This window comes from Miniopterus natalensis, chromosome X (assembly GCF_054644295.1).
Source record: "Miniopterus natalensis isolate mMinNat1 chromosome X, mMinNat1.hap1, whole genome shotgun sequence".
NCBI lineage: Eukaryota > Metazoa > Chordata > Mammalia > Chiroptera > Miniopteridae > Miniopterus > Miniopterus natalensis.
In genome coordinates this window covers 43488024-43509250 of record NC_142103.1, presented here as the reverse complement: position 1 = coordinate 43509250, position 21227 = coordinate 43488024, and positions in this window count along the sequence as shown.

Here is a 21227-nt window from a genome sequence, read left to right as displayed (position 1 = left end):
CATTGAGTATGATGTCAGCTATAAGTTTGTTGTATATGGCCTTTATTATGTTGAGATATATTCCCTCTATTCCCACTTTGCTGAGACATTTTATCAAAAATGGGTGATGGATTTTGTTGAATGCTCTTTCTATATCTATTGATATGAACATATGATTTTTGTTCTTCATTTTGTTTATTAGTTTATCACATTTATTGATTTGTGAATATTATACCAGCCTTCCACCCCTGGAATAATCCCACTTGGTCATGGTGTATGATCATTTAAATCTATTGCTAGTTCCAGTTTGCTAGTATTTTGTTGAGGATTTTAGCATTTATGTTCATCAGGGATATTGGCCTTTAATTTTCTTTCTTTGTAATATCTTTATCTGGTTTGGGGATTAAGATGATGCTGGATTCATAAAAAGAGCTTGGGGGTTTTCTATACTCTTGAATTTTCTAGAATAGTTTGAGGAGAATAGGTGTTAATTCTTCTTTGAATGTTTGGTAAAACTCACCTGTAAATTTATCTGATCATTGGGTCAGTTGTTTCCTCTTTCATTTCTGATTTTATTTATTTGGTTTATCCCTATTTCTTTCTTGGTGAGTTTGACTAAAGGTTCATCAGTATTATTTATCTTTTCAAAGAACCATTCCTTGGTGTCATTGATTTTTTGTAGCATTTTTTTTTAAGTCTCTATGTTATTAATTTCGGTTCTGATCTTTATTATTTCCTTTCTTTTACTTCTTCAGAGTTTTTCTTACTCTTCTCTTTCTAAATCTTTTAATTGTTGTGATAGATGGTTTAGTAGAGTTTTTTCTTGTTTCTTCAGTATACATGTACTGCTATAAATTAACCTCTCAGGACTGTTTTCATTGTGAAACATAGATTTGGGGTTGTTGTCTGTTCATTTTTATTTTTTCCAGGATTTTTTTTTATTTCTTCCTTGCTCTCATTGATAACCCATTCATTGTTTAGTAACATACTATTTAACCTCCATGTGTTTGAATGTTTTTGAGTGTTTTTTTACTGTTTGATTTCTTGTTTCATGCCATTGTGTTCTGAGAGGATGTTTGATATGATTTCAGTCTTCTTGAACTTGTAAAGACTTGCTTTGTCAGTTTGGACATTGAAATGGCTTTTAATTACCATTACCATGAAGTTGTGGAAGAAATTGCTGACACGTAAGTACAAATATTCAAAGGACTTCAAGAAAGGTTTCAAACTGAAATTCAGACAGTGAATAGACAATCCCCATGTGAGCCTTTCAAATTTTTGAAGCTCACTTTAAGACTAGAGTATTGTGAAGCATTGCCTATGCTTAGGGAAGCTGTAATTGAAATGGGAGAGGAAGAAGATCTGAGTATGCCAAATGAAAAACTGTTGGGTTGGGTGGGGATGGTGGCAAGGAAGATGGCAGCACTCTGACAAGAAGCAGAGTGCCCTTGCTTCCAGCCATGGACTGAATTTACAGCTAAAATACTGCATATCCAGCTTGGAAAATGAGAGAAATATACCTGAGTGGAAATATTTCAAGTACAGAGCACTGAAGAAACACCATAAAGTCTGGTAAGAGAGGGGTTAAGTATAAAGGGGGTGTCCCACTGAAGCCAGTGCTAAGCTGTGATGCCTAAGGGTTAAAGGTTACAAAGCTTCCTCATTTTGGGAGTCTGGACTAGCATCCAAATCTGGGATCTCAAACCTGGAGGGGAAGAGAAAGGAAGGAGTGCCAGTGCAGGGCAGGCAGAGTGAGCCAGGGGAACAATGTGCCTATGAGAAAGGTAACACACCTTATAAATGAAACTACATGCCTGATGGTGGCAGCTGGGACAGGAGAGTTTCACCCAGGGTGCTGACCTCAGGAAAGTTTGTCTCAAAAAGTGTGGATTCCAAATAGAAAGAGGACAGAGGACTTCACTAAGCAAAAACATAAAGGGACTCTCTGATTTTCTGTAAAGCATTGTGTATAACCCCAGAATACAATTGAACTGCGTGGTCTGGGGAAGGGGAAGAGAGCCTTCTTGCCACCAGAGATGGACCAGAGCTGTCTTTGGGGCAAATCAAGACTCCAAGTGCCCGAGCTGCTGGTGGGGTGAATTGGAGATTTTTGACTTGCTCTAAGGGGAGCCACAATAATGTTAAAGCAGCTGCCCTAGCTTTACTGAGATCATTTGTGCAAGACACTTTTATGGGGCTGACTTTGTGACCACTCTTGCTTGGTTTCAAGGCCCAGGCATGCCATGGTCTACCATGGTGGGTTCTCTGTTTGTTGCTTTGTGCATTTTTGATTGTTGAACAAGCATCAACCTTCCTGACTTGCATTCCAGAGACAGACCAGTGAAAACTGGGATTAGTGTCTGCACTGTGGAGAGTTTGAGTTGAGGGCCCAGTGAGATCAACCAACCAGATCTGGGGAAAAAAGGGCCTATCACTCTCGCAGGGTAAGAAGACCACCCTTAACAGGAAAGGGGCTGGTTCAGCTTACTGAAGCCCCAGATATTCCCTGCATGGGACAGTCTTGAGTGGGAAGGGAGAACAGCTCACAGGACAAGAGTAGAACTCTCAAGGACTATTGTTTGGGAACTAGAGAAAAAGCTTAAAACCCCTTCTGGGGGCTGGGGAGGCAATGTGAACCCCAGAGTCTCTTTTGATCAAACCCACTGAGCCCAGGCCACTGAATCTGTCCATACAGAAAAGGCAACAGACTGAATTCAATCTGAACCCACAGCAGGCCATTGTATGGGGAAATAGAATTGGAGGATATGGTAAAGTCTGAGGTGTTTGCTTTGGAGCAGACACTAACTCCCCCACAGTGAGTGCCTGACGGTGATACCTTTAAGTAAGGGAAATAATAGCCTGCACACTAAAGACTCTGTTCAGAAGACTCTGGAGCTAGACCAGGCAACCACAAGGGGGAAGCAAAATAGCTGACAGTTGGAGGTAGTCCACAGAAAGCCTCAGATCAGCCAAATACTTGAGGACACGAGCCAAACCTAGACAGCTCCTGATGTTGGCTGGCACATAGGTACCTCCCAGGAGACCCAAAATCAGCATACAAAATAGTGAGCTTCAGAAAACATAAGCTGCCCAGATGAAACTGACCTGATTGACTTTTTTTCTGAAGAAAAGAGGGAAATGTCAAAAATTTTCTTTTTAAATATTAAAATTGTTTATGTTTTTAATTAATTTTTTAAAAATTTGTTTTGTCTTGCTTTGACTGTTTTTTGCTTTGTTTTGTTTTTTTGTTCTATTATTAGGATTTTCTTGATATTCTCAGCTCTATTACTAGAATATAATCATTATAAACAATAAGTTTATTGCTTTTCTCTATTGTTTCCTCCATATCTCTTATTGGCCTCCTTTGCTCCCTTGCTTTACTTCTCTCTCTCACCTTGTTGCATTGGCATAACTCTCTTCTTTTTCATTTTTCTTTTCTCTTTATCCACTTTTATTCTCTGTCTTTCTGTCTTTTTGTCTTTTTGTTTGTGTTTGTCTCTATTTTATTTTTATTTTTTCTTTTTCAACCATTTTGCTATTCCTGCTCTCTACCTTATTTTTTTTTGCTTGCCCTCTTTGCATTCAGAATCTTTTCTCTGCCTCTTTTATCTCCCAGTAGCTTCTCTATTTTATTAATTTCATTATAATAGCAATTATTATTAATTACTATTAGCAATAATATCCTTTTTTTCTCTCTCTTTTTAAATTTTTTTTTTTTTTTTTTTGGTTTAAGATTTGTGTTTGCACTTCACTCTCCCAATTCTACTTTATTTTGTGTTGTTTCCGTTGTGATTCTCAGGATACTTTGTAAAGTCCTGTTTGTTTGCTGGCAGTTTGGATGTGTTTTGTTTTGCCCTGTCAGCACATGTACAACAGCTCACACAACATGGTTGTGTTTGAGCCCCACAGTTATCCAACCTGATAGGAGAGTCCTCCCAAGAATATGTCAACAAAATTCTAGACCCAATCACAACAAGAGAGTCTAAAGTACCCACAAAAAGGACACACCTAGAGCAAATAGCTTAATATTATAAGAAAAACACACCTCTGGTTCCCTCTGGACATACAGTACAAAATCCCACACCACAAGACTGGGAGGCAGCAAACATATGTAATATACAGACACAAACACTAAGAGTCACTAAAATAGGGAGACAAAGAAACAACCCCTAAACTAAAGAAAAGGAAAAATCACCAGAAAATTACCTTGATGAGATGGGGTTAAGCAAGTTATCAGAAATAGGGTTCAGAGTAATAGTTATAAACATATTCAAGAAAACGAATGAGAACCAAAAGACAATTAATAAGAAAGTCCAGGAACTTAGTGAAAACATGAAAAAAAAAAGAAGAAAAATATCATAAATAAGAACCATGCAGAAATAAAGAATACTATGTCTGATATGAAGAATACACTGGAAGGAATTACAAGTAGGCTCAATGGAGCAGAGGATAGAATAAGTGAATTAGAAGATAAGATAGGAAAAAAACACTCAATCAGAACAGCAAAAAGAAAAAGAAAAAACCACTTAAAAAGCATGAGGAGAGTTTAAGGGAATTTTGGGACAACATGAAGCAAAGTATTTGCATCATAGGGCTACCAGTAATGGAGGAAAGCGAGCAAAGGGTAAAAAACCTGGTGGAGGAAACAATGACCCAAAACTTTCATTAGCTGGTTAAGTAGAAAACCACACAAATTCAGGAAAAACAGAGGGTCCCAAGCAAGAGGAACCCAAAGAGGCAGACTCCAAGATACATCATAGTTAAAATGGCAAATGCTAAGGACAAAGAGAAAATGTTAAGGGCTGCAAGACAAAGACAAGCAGTGACCTACAAGGGAGCAACCATAAGGCTGACAGCAGATTTCTCAACAGAAACACTTCAGTCCTCAGCTGAAAGTTCATAGCACTGTAGGCTTACCTCAAAAAGGAAAAAAAAATTAGGAAACTATGTAACACTACAAATGAAAGAATTAGAAAGCGCCCTTGTGAAGCTGTCTGAACTAGGACTTTTGTTTACTGGGAGGTGTTTTTTTTTTATTGCTGCTTCTATTTCATCAATGGTTATTATCCTATTCAGGTTTTTTGATTCTTTCTGATTCAGTTTCACATGATCTCACTCATATGTGGAATCTAATAAACAAAATAGACTGAGGAACAAAATAGATCCAGAGACACAGAAGCATGGAACAAACTGATGAATCTCAGTGGAAAGGTGGGGTTGTGGGAGAGGTTGGGGAAAGATTAATTAAGAACTTATATGTATATATGCATAACTCATGGACACAGACCATAATGTGGTGAGGGCCTGGGGGGGGGGCAGATTTGGGATAGAGCAGATCAATGGGAAAAAATGGGAGGATAGCTATAAAACTTTCAAAAATAAAGATAAATTCAAACAAACAAAAACAATACCATTTTCCATTGCAACTAAAATAATAAGGTAACCTTGAATAAACTTAACCAAAGATGTAAAAGACTTGTACTAGAAAAACTAAAAGACAATGAAAAAAGGAATAGAGGAAGATATGAACAAGTGGAAGAATATGCCATGTTCAGAGATTGCAAGAATTAATATCATTAAAATGTCCATACTACCCAAAGCAATCTATAGATTCAATGCAATTCTTATTAAAATGCCTACAGAATATTTTGCAGAGCTAAAACAAATATTCCAAAATTTTTATGGAACCAAAAAAGACCCCAAATAGCTGCAGTTATCTTGAGAAAGAAGAACAGAGGAGGAGGGATCACTTTACCAGATATCAAACTATACTACAAAGCCATTGTAATCAAAAGGGCTTGGTATTGGTACAACAGACATATAAATCAATGGAACAGAACAGAGATCCCAGAAATAGACCCATGCCATTATGGTTATTTAATATTTGACAAAGGAGGCAAGAGCATACAATGGAGTAAAGACAGTCTCTTTAATAAATGGTATTGGTAAAATGGTACATGTAAAAAAATGAAACTAGACCACCAACTTACTGCGTACACAACAATAAACTCAAAATGAATAAAGACTTAAATGTAAGTCGTGAAACCATAAAAATGCTGGAAGAAAATGTAGGCAGTAAAGTCACAGACATCTCAGATAGTGGAATTTTCACCGACACATCTCCTAGGCCAAGAGGAACTAAAAAATAAACATATGGGACTACATCAAACTAAAAAGCTTCTGCACAGCAAAATAAATCAGCCTTTTAATACAAAGAAACCCCACAGTATGGAGAACATATTTGTGAAGGATGCATTTTATAAGGGGCTAATTTCCCATGTGTACAAAGAACTCATACAACTTTAAAGAAAACATACGTGGAACAGAACAGAAACCCCAGAAATAGACCTATGCCATTATGGTCAGTTAATATTTGACAAAGGAGGCAAGAGTATCCAATGGAGTAAAGACAGTCTCTTCAATAAGTGGTGCTGAGAAAATTGGACAGATACATGCAAAAATATGAAACTAGACCACCAACTTTCACCATACACAAAAATTAACTCAAAATGGATAAAAGATGTAAATGTAAGTCATGAAACCATAAAAATCCTGGAAGAAAACATAGGAAGTAAAGTCACAGACATCCCATGTAGTGGAATTTTCAATGATACATCTTCTAGGGCAAGAGAAACAAAAGAAAAAATAAACATATGGGACTACATCAAACTAAAAAGCTTCTGCACAGCAAAAGAAAACAGCCTCAAAATACAAAGGAACCCCATGTTCTGGGAAAACATATTTGCCAAGGATGTATCTGATAAGGGGCTAATTTCCAAAGTGCACAAAGAACTCATAGCACTCAGCAAGAGGAAGACAAACAACCCAATTAAGAAATGGGCAATGGACCTAAATAGACACTTCTCCAAAGAGGACATACAGATGGCCAAGGGACAAATGAGAAAATGTTCAACGGTGCTAATCATCAGAGAGATGCAAATTAAAACCACAATGAGGTATCACTTCACAGCTGTCAGAATGGCTGCCATCAACAAATCAACAAACGACATGTGCAGGCGAGAGTGTGGAGAAAGGGGAGCCTTAGTACACTGCTGGTGGGAATGCAGAGTGATGCAGCTACTATGGAAAACAGTATAGAGGTTCCTCAAAAAATTAAAAATGGAACTGACTTTTGACCCAGTGATCCCACTTCTAGAACTATATCCTAAGAGTCCTGAAACACTAATCAGAAAGAATATATGCACCCCTATGTTCATAGCAGCACAATTTACAATAGCTAAGATCTGGAAACAGCCCAAGTGCCCATCAGTAAATGAGTGAATGAAAAAGCTGTGGCACATTTACACCATGGGATACCATGCAGCTATAAAGAAGAAGAATCTTGTACCCTCTGGGACTGTATGGATGGACCTGAAGAAAATTATGCTAAGTGAAATAAGCATGGCAGAGAAAGACAAATATCACAATCTCATTTATATGAGGAATCTAAACACAATAATCTGATGAACAAAATAGATTCAGTGACATAGAATCATGTATCAGACAGGAATCTCAGAAGAAAGGTGCGGGTCGGTGGGTGGGGAGTGATTCACCAAGTAATTTATATGCATATATGCATAACCCATGGATTCAGACAATAGTGTGGTAGAAGTCTGGGGAGAGGAGTGGGTGCAAGATGAAAAGGGTCAATGGAGAAAAAAGTGGTAAACTGTAATATTTTGTACAGCAACAAGAAAAAAAAAATTTTGGGTTTGAATCTTGTGCAATTGTGATTTTAAGGTAATGCACCAAAAATGTATGTTCCTGCTCACAGTTACTTATTAATATAACTTGTCCCATCTTAGGCACAGAATGAGACTGCCTCCATCAGCTATGCAAATAACTCCACACTGTAGGTGGTATACTATCAGGGAAAAAATGGTGATATTTTTGTTTGTATTTTGATATTTAAACAAAAGCTTCAATAACCAGTCTTTGACATAAGGTGGCAGTATTATCTAGTTTAAGAACTGAAGGTCTAAATGATAAATATTGTAAGCTTTTTTATATTTAGTAGAAGTGTACATATTATTTGAATTTGAGGTTTTCATCATTTCCAGATACTATCAGAAACTTTCTAAAAATATAGTTTTAATCTTAACATACTGTCTTATTACAGATCTAAGTTAGGTAGTGAGTTTTGTAAGCCAAGACCTGCCAAATTCTAAAAGTTCAAAAGGTGCATGCATTGTTTGCTCTACCAAAATATTTTTAATTTAATATAGAAAGCAATCCACATACATATAAAAATATGAATATGTTTATGCATTTAAACTCTAATGATTATAAATCCCCTTTTCTGAAGATGCTGAATAAAACTGATTATTCTGAATTCTGATTCCAGATTGGTTTCATCTAAATGAATACTCACAATTGAAAATAGTATTTATATAATTTACATCTATAGCAAGAAGAGTTTAAATTTGTTAAAATCTCTCTGTACTTCAGAGTCAATATCTTTTTCCTGTCCCTTTTAAATTCACAGGCTTTTGTTTTTTTAACCCTGTAAAATGAAAACAAACAAAAGAAAAGAAATAAAAGGCAAAAGACTGGGGAAGGGCTTAAGACAAAGAGCCACACTGATAAAGAGCTAACATGGGGTATTTTCTAAGATAAAAACTTAAAATGCTTTAGAAACATTCATCAGTTAGCAGCACTTAATATTTTATATTTGCTCTATTTTATTTTATTAAGGAGTACCTGATCGTTGTAAAACATTTCAAAAATATTTGTAACAGACCAGACAACACAACCTATAGAATTTGCTCTGATTGGAACTGAGCACACCCAAGAATTTGAATTTTCTTCCTTTCTAGATATCATAACACATTTCCAGTTAAGAGAAAATCATCATCTTCCTTATTCTGTCTCTTTGCTTAGCTGAGAGTGCAGATAAGGGATATATGGCTTTTTGTTTGTAAATATTCCTCAATAGTAATCTTTTATGAAAGGCAAGATGGGTCTAGACCCTAGTCTTGGATGCAGACTGAGAATTAAATTGCTTTGTATATAAAAAAAAGAACTTGGATTTTTTTGAAGGAGCAGTCTAGAAAAATGGGCTGAGTATTCTAAGAACTAGGAAAAGAGTGTTTAAATGGAAAAGAAGATTTCTTGGCTTGAGGAGCAAGACCTGTCAAAGTGATGGTAGTTTTAAACCTAGGGCAGTCAAGATTCTCTTTAAGATGTCAATATTCAGTTTCAAATTGTTTCCTATTTGATGCAGTGTAGAAATATGCCTAACTCCTCCTCAGTAATTTAGTGGAAGTCACTTACCACACACTAGCCTTGTATTTGTGGTAGTTTGTGGGGGATAAAAGTGGAGCTATAAAAGCTACATGTTGGGCAGAAGTGCTGAAAGAAGACAACAGCTTCAGGAATTGAACCTAGGGCTTCATGAATTGAACCTAGGGACTGGGAGAACTGACTGTCGTTTGGACTGATTCATGAACAGGTGTTTAAGAAGAAGGTTACCCTGGAGTAAGAGGGATAGGTAAAGGATATAGATCCTGTTACCTGGGGTAAGAGCTCAAGATATTTGATTATTACAGGAATAATTGACTCCAGAAGACTGGAAGACATTTGGGTTAACTAAGAAATGCATAAAGTAGACATGAAAAATCTCTTAGAGTTCTATTGGGAGATAATCATTATTTAAATTTCAATGACTCTCTTTCTACTCTTTCTCTCTAGATATAGATATAGATTAGATATAGATATAGGTATAGATATATAGATAGGTAGATAGATATAGATATATGGCAATAGATGAAGCCTATACAAAAGCTCTATTTAAGGCACTTAAACACCTTGCATTTGATATATAGGTCACTGAGGTAAAAAAATCTTCCTTAGTATTCAAGTTTCAGCAAATACTCAGGGAGTGTGAACTTAGAACATTATTTTCATGTTAATAAAAAGTGTTTTTACTCTAGTTTCTTAAAAATTTAGAGAATCTTAAATAAAATTGAAGTCATACTATCCTTATTTTAAATTTAAGAATATATCATTAGTCTTCCGCAGCTGCTATAGCATTACATATAACATTTTTAAAATTCGCTCTCATTCAACAAATATTTATTTATTTATTTATTTTTAAATCTATCTTTATTGATTTCAGAGAGAGGAAGGGAGAGGGGGAGAGAGAGGTAGAAACATCAATGATGAGAGAGTCATTGATCGGCTGCAGCCCGAAACCAGGGGAATCGAACCCTGATCACCTGGATCCTAGGTCTATGCTCAACCGCTGAGCAATGCCCGGCTGGGCTCAACAAATATTTATTAAATACCAACCATGTACCAAATTGAGTCCCTGTGGAACATTTATCAAGCACCAGATACTACAGCAAATGCTTTACATATATAATCCCATTGGATCTGCACAATAAGGTAGGCATAATGATCCCAATTTCACAGAAGGAAATTGAAACTTAAAGAAGTCTCCTGCCAGAGATCACACATCCTGGAAAGGGTTGAGCCAGAATTCGAACCCACAACTAGTATGACTCCTGAGTTCGCTGCTCTGAATCAGATACTGAGTCACTTCACTACTTACACGTTTTCTTTTATTTAACCATCAAATATTTTATTTGCATTTTAATTGTTTCCAATTTGTGGTATTAAACAATGTTCCACTGAACATACTTATGCAATAAATTTTTAAATGTATATCACTTTAAATATTCCTGGAAATCCCAGAAACTTTTTAGAAAAGTAGTGTAGGTAGATGAAGCCTAGACAAAAGCTCTATTTAAGGCACTTAAATGCCTTGCATTTGATATATAGGTCACTTAGGTAAAAGATATTCCTTAGTATTCAAGTTTCAACAAATACTCAGGGAGTATGAAGTTAGAACATTGTTTTCATGTTAATAAAAGGTCTTTTTATTCTAGTCCCTTAAATATTTTGAGAATTGGAGAAAATTGGTGGAGAAAAGTTATTTTAAAAGGATTTTGGATACCATTAGTAGTAATTAATGATATTTAAGTTTTCTAGTTCTTTCCACTTTGTTTTAACAAAGAGTAAAATCAGGATAAATGTATTTTGAAATTACTGAATAAAAGACTTAAAGGAAAAAAATTCCAAGTACTACAATAGAATAATTCAGGAAATATTTTTGAATTAACTTATCTTCACATTGATTCTTTTTTTCTATTTCATTTTTTCCATCACCATTTATCCCCTCCCTCCCCTCTTCCACCTCCACCCCCCCTCACATCCCTGCAATCACCACACTGGTGTTTATGTCCATGCGTTCTCTCACATTAATTCTTAATTAAGTAATATAATGTAATTTAATCCTTATCCAAGGACGTGCTTAGAGAGAGGAAGAGAGAGAGAGAGAGACATTGATGTGAGAAACATAGATCAGTTGCCTTTCATATGTGCCCTGACAGGGAATCCAATCTGCAACTTTTCGGTACACAGGACAACACACAACCAATTAAGCCACCGTGGCAGGGCAGGAATTTAATGTAATTTAAATATTGTTTTTCTGCCTTCAAATAATCTTCCTTTTAAATTACTCAGTAACCCAACTAAATCTTATTATAACCTGCTTTTCTAGTCTCTTTGAATATTCCTGCTCCTGCACTAGTACTCTGGTAAAGCCTCTTTATCTAGAATATGGTGGGTGAGAAGCATAAGACTGATAATACAGCTGTGGCTCCAGAAAAATTTTATATGCTGTTCCCCTTATTTGTACAAATTAATGTTACTAAACTTTGTCCATTTAATTATTGTCTTTCTGAAATGTCCCCAGTTAAAAAGGAAATCCCAGCTCCAAAAGAAGAATAGTGACAATCTTTCTCTTGCTCTATCTCCAATCAAGAACTAACATTCTTGGAGAAAATGAGAGGTAAAGTTAGAAACTCTTAAGAGGAGCATGATTCTGGGATGAAAGCAAACAAAAAGGGCTAACAAAGTTGATGAAATTGAGAATTCAGTTTACTTTGGGGTTATTAAGAAACATTCAAGATAGCAGGAAGCAAAGTTAAAGGAAGCACATTTTCAGAAACCAAATTTGTATCCATGATGTTTGAGGAGGAAATTCTGCTTCATTTGAACTTTGGAACTGGAAAAATCTATTTCATAAATAAATATGATTTTTTTAATGCCATACATTTATTATACAAAAAGTAATAAACTGTCTTCTGTAATACCTTGGGTTATTATGAAAAAGGTTATTACCACAAATATTGGGCTTAATTAGTACGCACCAGACACTAGTGATTTTGCAGTATATATTCTAAGATATTCTCTTTTTCTTCTACAAACTTATCTGTTACCAAAAATTTAGTTATCTATCATAGAAAAGGATGAAAAAAATAGATATTTCTTAAGTTGACCCTGGGGCCTATGCCATCCTCACTGGTTTGGTGATGATGTTGCCAACATCGTAATTGCTTTTAGTTGGCTGAAATGTATAGACTTTTGGAGAATAAGCTCAGAATTCAAAATGCCCTCAAATAGGGAAGAGGTAGTAGAAAACCACTGGATTTGGCATCAACAATACAAAAGTTAAAACATAACAAACATAAAAAACACACAAACCTGATTCAAGAATAGACTCTGTGCTTCTTAGTCCATTCAAACGAGAAAAAAAAATGTATTAGAAAGTAGAAATGTAAGGGATATTACATTTAGAGAGAGAACTATGAAAAACGAGAAATAGCTAACTGATCAAATATATGACAGAAAATAATTTAATGAATAGTTCTTGTTAATCTTCTAGACTTCCTCCTCTGAGCACCTCCGTTAAATGTTAGTGATCCCTGTGGTACCAGTCCTGATTATCACCTCAAGCTGTCATTTCCATGGGGATTCTTACCACTTACTACTGCCCTGCCTACCTCAAACTCTACTCATTAGCCATTTTGGACTTCTTTCATTTCCCAAGTACAGGCCCTCTCCCTGTCATATTCAAGCAAGTGGCTCTTCTTATGTTCTTATCCACTTCCTAACCCCCAACAATTCTTACTCATTGTTCAAATCTCAATCTAAAGATAACTTTCTGAAGGTCTTCCCTGACTCCCTTTTAACAAATTTGCCTCCCATGTGCTCCACATTGCACCCATTCTTCCTCTATATATTGCCAAAAGTAAACAGCCACATCAGAACCACCTGGGGGTTTATTAAAACACAATCCCCAGGATCCACCCTCCAGATGTTCTGATTTAGTGGATCTGGTGTGGAACTAGTCTTCAACTTAATCAACATCACAAATGATTCTGATTCACACTAAAGTTTAAGAGCCACATTCTTTCATATTACTCATAACCTGGAGTTAAAATTGTATAGTTGTCTCTTCCCTCTAATCTGTAATGAGATCAGGGACTTGTCTGTCCTGCTCCCAATTGTATTCCAGTGCCTGTCATATAAAAAGCAAGGATAAGTGGTGATGGAAGGAGACTTGACTTTGGGAGGAGGGCACACAATACAATATGCAGATGATGTGTTATAAAATTGTACATCTGAAACCTATATAATTTTATTAACCAGTGTCAACCCAATAAATTTAATAAAAAGGAAAAAATAGAAAGCATTCAATACATATTGGAACAAATAAATAGGTAAATATAAGAAAGAAAGTAAAGAAGGGGAAAGAACAGTTTTCCTAAAGTGGAAGGAACCATATGATCCTTTAAAACTTGCATGTCAATTATTACAGAGATGTGGTCTGAGAAAACATATACCAACTCCTGGATTCACTGTCATAATAACTTCTAACTAGGAGTTTCATAATAGTCTTTTAATGGAAATTGTAGATTTTTTAGAAACCAATAAGGCATGGTCACAGCACAGCAAATTGTTAAATCTGGTTACTGCCTGAGAATGGGATTGGGAGGGAAAGTAAGGGATTTTGGTTTTTACTTTATATAATTTGGTATTGTTTGATTCTCCTTCCCCCCACAAAAAATTAAGAGCATATAATACCTTTGTATTTTTTAAAAATCCCCCCAAATTAATTGTTTTAAAAAGTCAAGGATTGTGTTATTGACTCAATTTTTAATATGCTACTCTACAAAAAATGCATTTTGATAGTTTATAATACGACTTTCTCTCTGATATTTATATATGTGGGATTGAAGTGGAAGTATTTAGCTTCAAATGTTTGTCTTATTCTTTTATCCGGACCCTTTTAAATATGGCCCAGATACATCCCTTACATTATTGATTTACTGGAGAAGTCATACTAAACAGATATTGAAGCAATGTGGAAAGGGAGTGAGGTGGGGGAATTGGAGAGATATTGTTTAAAAGTAAAAACTTACAACTAGTAGATAAATAACTTCTGGAGATCTAATGCACAGCAAAGTGATTATAGTTAACAATATTGTTATAAATTTCAAAGTTGCTAAGAGACTAGATCTTAACTGTTCTCAACACAAGAAAGAAATAATAATTATATGATATAGGTGTTAGCTGACTGTAGTGATCATATTGCAATATATAACTTATACAATGCTATACATTAATTATATATCAATTGAAAAAAGAAGCAATGAGGTAAGCAAAGAGCACTTGCTTTGAAGTCAAGCAGTCTACAATCTGGATCTGATCACTGAATTTAATAATGTTGTGATGCTACAAAAGTTAGTCTTTCTGAACTTCAGTTTACTCCTGTTTAAAATGTGTTAATTAATACCTTCTTCACAAAACTGTTGTAAAGATCAGCCCTAACAGTTTTGGCTCTGTAGTTAGGTCATCGACCTGAGGACTGAAGGGTCCCAGGTTCAATCCTGTCAAGGGTGTGTACCTTGGTTGCAAGCTCGATCCCTGGCCCTGGTCGGGGCATGTGTGGGAGAGGGCCAATTGATGTATCTCTCTCAAGTCAATGTCTCTCTCTCTCTCTCTCTCTCTCTATCTCTCTCTCTCTCTCTCTTCCACTCCCTCTGAAAAGCAATGGGGAAAAAATATCCTAGGTGAGGATTTGAAAAACCCCCACACAATTCCTTTCAAGAAGCCATTTCTGATTACCTCAGCACAAAACTATAAAATTATTAAAAAAAATAACTGTTGTAAAGAACAAATGTGAGTTTATGTCTAAAGTGTCTAACAAAGGGATAGGTGTGCAGTAAATGCCAGCTTTCTTCTCCACAAATATGTATTGATCAACTATGTGCCAGACCACTTTATACACTGGGAATACACTGATGAGCAAAGTCAACATCATCCTTGCCCTTTTGATGGTAGAGTATAGTGGGGGAGACAGACATTATATCTATCTGTCTACAGAAAAAGGTATGAAAAGTACCATGAAGAAGAACCACAGGGAGCTATGAGAGAGTGTCACAGGGGTATCTAATTTGTTGGCGTTGCTTTTAATGTGGAAAGGTGGGTACCTTCCTTAGGAAGTGACAAATTGAGCAGGTTTTGGCCAGGCAAAATGGGGAGGCAAAAGCAAAAAGAAATATGTGTTGTTGTTTTTTAATCTGAAGCATGTTTTTTCTTCCTTCCACTTGAAGGTAGAAAAGTATAGGAAAGTGTGTGTGTGTGTGTGTGTGTGTGTGTGTGTGTGTGTGTGTTAGGGAGAGAAAAAAGAAAAGAGACCTGTCCAGTGGCTTATGTAAAGGGTAGATACAACTTTTGAACTCTGCACATACAAGAACTTATCTCTAAGTTGATCTGTAATGAGCCCATAGGAATTTGCTTAATCAAAAATCTGTAGTGCCCAGCTGGGCGTGGCTCAGCCATTGAGCATCGACCTAAGATCCAGAAGATCGCAGTTGGATTCCTGGTCAGGGCACATGCCCGGGATGCAGACTCAATCCCCAGTCGGAGGAGTGCAGGAAGCAGCTAATCAATGACGACTCTCTTATCATTGATATTTTGACTCTCTCTCCCCCCTCCCTTCGTCTCTCTGAAATCAATTAAGATATATTTTTTAAAAATCTGTAGTATCATAACACATACTATCAAGATTTCAAATAAAAATATACACACAATTAAAATAAATATTATATTATAAATATATATTTATATGTAAATTATAAAATACATTTTTGTAGACAAAAACTTGCTTGAGTGTTCAAATACTTTCAAAATCTCTCTATTAGCAAGCTTTAAGTTTTCTTTACAATGCATCAATGCCATAAAACTTGCAATAATAAAACTGTCTTTATACAATCAAGTCATTCATTCTTGAATCATTCCATTGAAGCCCTCGCTCAATATGTGATTCATTGCTAAGCAATGCCTTAAACTTCAATGTCTAATTTTTTTTAAAGATTGCAAATTGCCTGCTCAAGGTATTTAGTGAATTCCAAAGGAAAAGAATTGCGTGACAAGTGATGTAACGCACTAATAATCCTGCATTACTCCTGGTCGAGAAGGTCTCTTCAAAGCCAAAAAAAGAAAGTTTTGTGTCTTTTTCAGTACAGACCCAGTAAACCCTAAATGATCTCAAAGGTCTCTGAATTGACCTAGGTTCCCAAGAGTTATTTTGAGGATTGATCCATAATTACAATAGGTTTCAGGTTCTTTCTCCCCTTCATTATCTCCAGTCCATCAGTAAAGGAGCCCATCATTTCTTTGAATTTTATATCTCTCCCATCCACCCCATCTTGCATTACCTCAACCTGGATTAATGCACCAGCTTCTCATTTAGTCTCCTTAGCTTCAGGCCTTATCCATATGCTCTATCCTTCCCATGTATCCAGATTATTCATTACTTTAGTCACATATATAGCATTAGGTGCCTGAACTTTTCTGAACATAACATTATCAACATATTAATTCATTTAATACTCCCAATCATCCTATGATATAGGTAATATTATAATTCTCATTTTACAGGTGAGGACCCTGAGGCTCAGGAGAGATTAAGTAACTTGTCCAAGGTCACACAGTAAGTGGTAAAACTAGGATTTCAATTTCGGCAGCCTAGCTCCGGAGTCTATGCTTTTAACCACTATTCTATACTGCTGCTCTCAGTACAAAGAATGAGTCACAGTCTTGGTATTCTGGCCTACTGATCTTTCCTGTAAATTCCTTCAGCATATATAAACTATACCACTTTTCTAATTGCTTTTTATGTAATTGTTTTATGCTTATTGATTTGGAAAATCTGACCTGGCTATAAAATCCTCAAGGAACAATGACCATGTCTTATCTGAGTTCTGTCTTATCTGAGCCCTCAGAATTCCTAGCACAGGGCTAGGTACCTAATGAATTGCCTAAGACCTGAACAAACCTCCAGGGACTGAAATACCCAATGATGACCTTTATCACTTTCATTATGAGCTTCACCCTCCTGTTTTGGTTAATATGTTATTATAGGATACGTATTCACCATAGTCAAAATGACTCATGAATCAAAGTTCAGTTATTTTGAAGCACTGTAAAACTGACTCAGGGAATATTCTAATTTATCAGCTCAAGTTCCTCAAGGTCTGCCATTTTATAATTCCTTAGTGAGGTATTTTACCCCCCCCCCCAAAAAAAGAAGATAAAAGGAAAAGAAAAAGCTAATTAATTTTTGTTACTAACTTGCTGATTCTGATTCTGATATAGTTTATTGTGATTTAGTATGTGATTTTAGAACCAAAAGACTTGAGTCCTAGTCCTAGCTCTAAGTCTTTACAAGTTATATAACTTTGAGTTTATTTAGTTTCTATGAACCCTGTCCCCCTCACCTCACCCCACCCTTGCTTTCTCATCTATAAATTGGTGATAATATTTGTCTTACTTCAAAGATGGTTTTGGGGATCAAAGAAGCTAATGTGTTTTAAAACTCTAGAGCACTATACAAATGTAGGTTTTTTATTATTCATAGTATCACACCTGAGAACAAAGAAACGTTAGTTTAGATTAGCGCTTAAATCTAAACTGTATGATCTGGGCTAAGGCATTTACTTCTCTGAACCTCATTCTCTCCTTTTGTGAAAAAGTTTTAACATTTTGTGATTTAATTATCTTAATTTCCTCCATATCTTGTTGGGCAAATAACTAAAAATCTGATACTATAAAAAAAATCTGAAGTGTTACAAAATTTTTTTCAACCCAAATGATTAACATGCCATGAGGTAAGCTATTTTATATCTTTGCCTTGTGTTGCCACTTAGTAGTTTATAACTCTTTTGCATGAATAAATGATTTTAATTACTCCTGTGTTCTGTACTTATAAATGATGATAGATCAAATGCTGTACTTATATTAACTTATATAAAAAATAAATTACTTTCTTTGCATTATTAAAAAATAAATGAAAGGAACATATTTTAGGGACCTCTTGAAGTAAATAAAATAATTTTGCACCAGGAGCAGAATATTTCTTCTGTGCTCAGAACTAAATCTCCCAAAGTATATAAACTCCAATTAATGAATACTCTATTCCATTAATAATAACATAACACTTCTTACAAATTATATGTATTTATATGTGTGCATGTATACATGCACATATATTCTTTTAAATTTTCTGCCAATGGAAAACTTCAAGACAGAAGTCTTTAAGGCGCATTAAACCAAGAAAGAGAAATGTTTGACTCATAATAAAGGGAAGGAATGAATGGAGGAGAATGTAGAAATTTGAAAATTAGATTGAAGAAAGAGAAAAAGCATTCATTCAGTTAAGCACCCATTCATAAAACATTTATTGATCACCTACTATGTGCCAGGCATAAGTCAGGCTCTGAGGAGACAAAGATGAAGATAAATCTCTGCTTTCAAAGATTTCAGTGTTGTTGGAGAGGCAGGCATAAATAACAAATAAATACAGACATACATACATTGATGATAGATAGATGATGATAGATGATAGATTGATAGATGATAAACAAGTCAATGTAAATGCTGTGTTAGCCATATGCAGAGGGTGCCATAGGAGCAGGGGAAAATAACATCTAATTTAAACTGAAGGGTCAGGTAAAGCTTTTTTGGAGAAGGTGACAGTCTCACCTGAGCTATAGGTGAAAAATGTGAGAGTTATTCATATTAAAGAATGATGGGATGTATTCCAGGTAGTGGAAGAAGATTTTATGAAAGTCTGGAAATAACAAAAAGCAAGGATAATTCCAGACATTTGCTAAGCTTGTTCAATGCTTAGAGTATGAAGGAAGGAATAACAATCAATGAAGGTGAAGAGGTAAGCAGGAGACAGGTTTTTAAAGAATTTGGTACAGCTTTGCTAAGGAGTTTGGCTTTCTCCTAAGTGATTGAGAGCCATCAAAGGAATTTAAGGAGAACATGTTAAGTTTCGTGCTTTTTGTGTGAAAAATATTTACAGTGTTTATTTTTTCTTAATTATCAGTTCGTGTTTTTAAAGTTGATGTATTTTTCCTATATACTACAAGGGCAATTTTAGGAAATAAACAAAAACATAGATGAAACCCCATTAAAACATTTTTGGGGCCTGCCCCCGTTGTTTGCTAAGAGTAGGAATGTCTTTGCCTCTACACACTGCATGTAAGTTCAAGGGACATGAATCAGTGAATTTCCTGACATTGTGTGCAAAATGGAATGTGCACATGTGCACTGTTTGAAGAGAGCGTTCATAGTTTTGTTTTAGAGATAATTATAATAAACAGGAGAAAGAGACAAAACCAGTTGAGAGGTTGTTACTTTAATCTAGATTTTAAGAATGAGGCTCTGAAATCTAGCTGTGGATGTAGGGAAGAAAAAGAAACACATTAAAAATTATTTAGGAGGTAGAATTGACTTGGTGACTGTATGTGAGGACTGGTGAGATGGTATGATATAGGAAGACACCTAGGTTTTGGGCTTTAGTGAATGAATGGATAAGAGTGCAGTTTAATGAAACATCATATATAAGGGGGGGGGGAGGGAGCAGGTAGGGAGGAAAAATTGAGTTCACTCATATCAAATTTGGGGTATATTTGAAATTTTCACACAGAGATATTCAGTTAGCAATTGGACATCTGGGCTGGACATTGATTTAGGCTTACTTAAAGAGAGATGGTAATTGAGGACAAAAATCACAGTAAGGTTACTAAACACAGAACAAAAAGTGAGCGTATCAGAACCCCAATGACAGAATCCTAAAATGTACCAATGTATGTGGACTAAATTTAAAAAGAACACCTGAAGAAACTGAAAAAAGTTATCTAGAGAGCTATGGAGAAAGTCAAGAAGACAGTGATATCACAGAGGCCAAGGGAACAGTTTGCAAAAGAGAGTGGCGACCACTGTCAAATACTCCAAATGTTCACAGAATATAAAGATTGAAAAGTACCCACTTGATTTAGCAACAATTAGGTTATATATAACCTTATTGAGTACAGTTTCAATTTCAGTGGAAAGAAAGGAATGGAATTATACTGACTGAAGTAGACTAAAGAGTGGATAAGAAGTGAAGGAGTAGAAGCAATGATTAAATATTACTCTTCTATCTAGCTGTGCTATGAAGAAGGGGAGAAGAATACTGATGACTGAGAGACAATGAGCTTGATGGAGATATCTCTCCTTCCTTGTATCCCTCTCTCTCTCCCTCACTGTCTCTTTCCTTCCTTCCTTCTCTCCCTCCCTCTCTGAAAAGACTTGACTATGTTTAAATGCTGATAGGAAGGAGTCAACAGAAGAGTTTGAAGATTCAGGAGAGGGAATAATCAAGGAAGAAGGATCATAAAGAAGCAGGAGAGGATGGGATGTGTAATATAAATGGAATGATGGGATTTGTTAAGAATGGGAAATACCTCATCCACTGAGATGGGAATGAAGGAGTTAAGGATGGAAGCCTATGCAGATAAATTTATATATGAAGGCTCAATGGCAAGGGCCAAGACGTTGAGGATTTATCACATAATAACTTCATTTTCACCTTGGGAAAATTATTATTTAATGTGTTGAAAGTCTGTAATAGTATGTGAAAGTAATGGTTGAAGGAGATGACTACATTTAAGAAGACTTCCTAATTTGTCTGATGCTAGATGCCATAAATATGTCTTGCTCTTCACCTCTACTATTCTAACATCTCATTTCCAATCCATTTGGAAATTATGTCAGCTTTATCTTCAAAATATACCCCAAATCCAACCACTTTTCTCTAACTCCACTAGCACCACTCTAGTCTGAGTTATCATCTCCGTTTGATTACTGTAATAGATTCCCCCCACACCATCAGCTTTTTTCAAGGGGTTCTCTTTACCTTTGGTTTTCTGCAGTTGCATATGATATACCTAGGAGTAGAACTTTTGAAATTTATTCTGCTTAGTGCTCTCTGATTAATGCTTTGGTGTTGTTACAAAGCATAAAGAGTCTGTCCACCTGATACTAGCAGAGTCAAACACTAG